We start from the raw sequence: 5,036 nt of genomic DNA, 5'->3' as shown, positions 1-5,036 counted from the left end.
TTGGAATCGATAATTAAGGAAACAGTAACAGAGCATTTGGATAAACATAGCTTAATAAGACAAAGTCAGCATGGCTTTACAAAAGGGAAGTCATGTTTGACAAATTTGTTGGAGTTCTTTGAGGACATAACATATAGGGTAGATAAAGGGGAACCAGTGGATGTGGTGTATTTGGACTTCCAAAAGGCATTTGACAAGGTGCCACACCAAAGATTATTACTTAAAGTAAAAAATCATGGGATTGGGGATAATATTCTGGCATGGGTGGAGGATTGGCTTTCTAACAGAAAACGGAGAGTTGGATAAATGGTTTATTCTCAGACTGGCAGTTGGTGACTAGTGGTGTTCTGCAGGGGTCAGTGTTGGGACACCAACTCTTTACAATCTATATTAATGATTTGGAGAAAGGGACTAAGTGCAACGTATCAAAGTTTGCTGATGACACAAAGATGGGAGGGAGTGTAATGAGTGCGGAGGACATTGAAACCCTGCAGGGGGACATAGATAGGCTGAGTGATTGGCCAGACATTTGGCAGATGAAATATAATACTGACAAGTGTGAGGTCTTGCACTTTGGCAGGAAAAATAATAGAGCAAGTTATTATCTAAATGGAGAGAAATTGGAAAGTGCTTCTGTGCAAAGGGATCTGGGGGTCCTGGTGCAGGAAACACAAGAAGTTAGTATGCAAGTGCAGCAGGTGGTCAAGAAGGCCAATGGAATGCTGGCTTTTATTGCTAGGGGGATGGAGTATAAGAACAGGGAGGTCTTACTGCAGTTGTACCGGGTATTGGTGAGACCACACCTGGAGCACTGCGTGCAGTTCTGGTGTCCATATTTAAGAAAGGACATACTGGCTCTCGAGGCAGTGCAGAGAAGGTTCACTAGGTTAATTCCGGGGATGGGTGGGTTGATGTATGATGAGAGGTTGAGTAGATTGGGACTCTACTCATTGGAGTTCCGAAGAATGAGAGGCGATCTTATTGAAACATATAAGATTGTGAAGGGGCTTGATCGGGTGGATGCGGGGAGAATGTTCCCAATGATGAGTGAAACTAGGACTAGGGGGCATAATCTTAAAATAAGGGGATGCCGTTCTAGGACTGAGATGAGGAGAAATTTCTTCACTCAGAGGGTAGTGGGGCTGTGGAATTTACTGCCCCAGAGAGCTGTGGAAGCTACTACACTCAATAAATTCAAAACGGAGATAGACATTTTCCTGGATAAAAATGGCAATGGGGATACGGTGAGCGAGCAGGTAAGTGGACATGAGGCTAGGTTTAGATCAGCCATGTGATCTCCTGGGCCAGTTTTCGATAGCCTGGATGGGTCGGAGAGGAATTTTCCAGATTTTTTCTCCTCAATTGGCAAATCGTTTTTTTTTTCCCCGGGTGGTCACATGGGTTTGGCCGGGATGAATAATAAAATAAAATGGGTGGCATGGTGCCCTGTTGGTTGGCACTGTTGCCTTGTGGGATTCGGTGAAAACTAGAGTTAAGATTGGATCAGCCATGATCCTGTTGAATGGCGGAGCAGGCTTGAGGGGCCGATTGGCCTACTCCTGCTCCTATCTCTTATGTTCTTATGTACACACAGTAACACAGAGAACAATATTAATGGTAGCACAATGCAATGGCTCCAAAATAGAGGCACTCATTAATAGAAAGACAAAAATGAGTAATGAGAACACCAAAGTGATGGAAGAGATTAAAAATCAAAATTTAAATTTTAAGAGCAGAAATAGCCCACCTAATGGACTATAAAGTGGATAACCTGAGCAAGAAAGTTAAGAGAAAAGCTAAAGAAATATAAGGTCCAAAAGCTTAGTGCATACAAAGCCTGACTAAATAGGTATATGAAATGCATTAGACAAAGAAAACATTATTATCAGTTCAGAAACAATGTAAAAGGTTTATTCAGGACATTGAAACTAAATTCGATGCACCAAAATGTCACCAACCTTAGCACAGAATTACCAACAAACACAGAGATAATGAACTTTTGGTCTAATATCTGGTCAAACAGGGTGACACACAATGAAGAAGCCAGCTGGATTAGGGAGGGGGGAAAAAACCAAACACACAGGCACGATTGAAGAAATACCTGAAGTTACAATGTATATGCTGAAGGATGTTATAAAATATTCCCACAACTAGGAAAATGATGAGAGGGAATATAAATGAGCCATGATTGAACGACAGGACAGGCTTGATGGGCTGAATGGCTTAATTTGTGCCTATCTTATGGTTTTATGAAACATGAACATAGCTGGTCAACTCTCAACTCCACCTGTCTGCCGATTCTCCTTGATACTGACTTCCTTGATCTTTCAAAAAAAAACAAAAACCGACCTCCTCCTTAAATACCCCAAATGACCTATAATCAGTCAAGTTGATTCGTTATGCTTCTAATTCCATTTTTCGGCTCGGTAGGTGGCTCTGGAATGAGACGGTGCAGAGACCCCACCCTTTTATAATAAGTACCTGCACGGCCACTTGCTATATGTTTAAATAAAAATGAGGGTTTATTGAGAATTGTCCGGTCAGTTTACCGTTGTTTAAAAAGGTTGGTGTTGCATTGGCCGGGAATCGAACCCGGGCCTCCCGCGTGGCAGGCGAGAATTCTACCACTGAACCACCAATGCATCTGGCTGAAAGCTTTGCTTCTGGACTTATATTGGATAAGCCACTAAATTAATTGACAAAACATCGTCGTTTTTTATAGCCCCGGAGGTTCCATGGAAAGTTTTTTTAATCACACGGAAAACACTTGTCTCTCCTTCTCTATTCAGTGGCTATGAAGTCACCCCACCCCAAACTCCCACTCGCGACGCGACGACCGACAGGCGGCGCCTTTGCTCGGCCTGCTAACACGTGACGAGGACGCCGGCGCAGCGCTTCCCGCGCATGCTCCAGTGCGCGACGTGTGACGTGTCTACGGAGCTTTGCGCGGAGGAGACGTGGCTGGAAATTAGGCGACCAAGTGGCGTGTAGGTTAAAACCCCTCCAAGAGGTAAATCTGTTTCTTGGGTCTCGACGGGATTGTGTGGTCTGTGCGCGTAGCATTAAATAAATTACTTCAAAGTGTATTTTCGCGGCATAGCCGGGTAAATTCAACTAGGCCATTTACGTGAAGCTGGGTCATTTGATGTGCGTTGACGTAAGGGGGAGGGAAGGATTTGCTAATGGATTAAATGTTGTTAATAGGAATTCATTCATTGTCATTTCCTTGGTCCTTTTTCCTGGAAAGTATAATTGTGCGATCTTTGAACATACTGGTCAAGTTCTTGATTTTAAGGTGTTAAAATTGTAATTATGTATTTGAACATTTTGGTAGTCTAGTAGTTTTTTACACGTACGCGGAATACTGAAGTACTAGTAATCATGCAGGCTGCATTTCTTATATCCTACTCAAACTTACAGTGTCGTTCTAATGAAAGGTCTCGGCCTGAAGCTTCAATCGTTAACTCCTCTCTGTAGAGGTTGCCTGACCTGTTGAGTTGCTCCAGCATGTTCTGTGTGTTCCTCCGGATTTCCAGCATCCGCTAAATCTCTTGCGTTAGAGAGTGTTGCTTGAGTGATTTTTATGCCTAATTTTAAGCAGTGTTTTGAGCTTTGGGCATATCACAGGAAAGAAGCATTTGACTTGGATTCATCACTATTATACCACAGTCGAAGATACATTCTTTGAACTTGGTTTATATTCTCTGGACTTCAAAAAATGTGTATGCATGCAAAATAATACAATCTGGTAAATTAGATAAGAGTATTCTTATGGTGAAGGAATTCACAATAGAGAGAAATAATAAAAGGAAGTGCCATCCTCATCCTCCTCCCCCCCACCTTTCTTAAAACTGGAGTTTGGGTTGATTGAATTTTGCAAGACTGAGGGTAATATGTGGATTGTAAAGATGGGTTAGTAGATTACATCTTGACATTTATTAAATCAAATGATTGAACTTCGGGAAAATTAATGATCTGTGTTCACTAATATTTTAACAGCCACAAGGTATATAAATTCCTGCAAATTTTAACTTTGCATGTGAACTAGAAGCATTAATACTATTCTCCTTTTAGTACCGTTCAGCCTTATCACTGGTTAAACCTTTATTTATAGCCCTTCTTAACTGATTTACTGTATTTAATCATTCAGAGGTTTTGCTTTGTTGACTTCCGGAACTTCGGTAAGATGGCGGATGCATGGATCCAGCAGCATTTATGGGGCCACCAAAAGTGTTACTTTTTTTTTAAAACTATTTTACAATTAACATTAAGAAGTTCGAGTAATGCAAATCTATTCCATCAGCGAGCTCCTCATCAGCGGAGGAGCTGGACTTGGTGCAGACTGTATTGCTGCCTGCTACAGAAAGACGTTGGATTCGGTACACGAAGGCCATGTGCAGTCTAAACAGCAAGTGAATATCTTGGACTTTTTTCTTGTGATCCCAAGACCTTCTTGGACATTGGTAATGTGGAATGCTGGATGTCTGGTTCACTGGGGAGACCGATGGCAGGGAAGCTGTGTGGTCTCAGTTGTAATGTGGACTAGGCTCCATGCAGGTGTTGTCTGTTTGCAGCTGCCCAGGAGAGAGGTATTGGAGTCCGTGCCCAGAGGCAGTGTGACGCAGTTTCTGTGCTGGCGTTGATGCTGGTCTCCCGGGTTTGCTTGGTGAAAGGCAAGTAGGATTGTGTTCATCTACAAACTGCTGCAGGCTTGCTCTTGCCAACAACGTTCACGGTATATTTAATATCAGAAATATGTATACAATACACATCCTGAGATGCTTTTTCTTCAGAACCATCCATGAAAAGAGGAGTGCCCCAAAGAACGAATGACAGTTAAATTTTAGAACCCCTAAGCCCCCGGCTCCCCCCCCCCCACGCGTAAGCAGCAGCAAAGCAGCTATCCCACCAGCAAAAAAGCGTCACCGCCCCCACAGAGTACTCAAGCATGCAGCAAAGCATCAGTAAAGACCCAGACGCAGTAGCCCAGAGACTACTCATTTACCTGGTAATTTGACATGTCACAGGCTCTCTCT

The 5,036-nt window shown here is 42.8% G+C and overlaps 1 non-coding gene across 1 annotated transcript; it reads right to left on the bottom strand.

The window, feature by feature from the left end:
• Positions 1-2,571: 2,571 nt before the first annotated feature.
• Positions 2,572-2,642, bottom strand: trnag-gcc (transfer RNA glycine (anticodon GCC)). The gene has a single exon. It is a non-coding gene; the product is annotated as a tRNA-Gly (tRNA).
• Positions 2,643-5,036: the final 2,394 nt, after the last annotated feature.

Source organism: Hypanus sabinus, chromosome 3 (genome assembly GCF_030144855.1).
Source record: "Hypanus sabinus isolate sHypSab1 chromosome 3, sHypSab1.hap1, whole genome shotgun sequence".
Lineage (NCBI taxonomy): Eukaryota > Metazoa > Chordata > Chondrichthyes > Myliobatiformes > Dasyatidae > Hypanus > Hypanus sabinus.
Note: the sequence above shows the minus strand (reverse complement) of the source record. Positions and strands in the feature narration are given on the sequence as shown.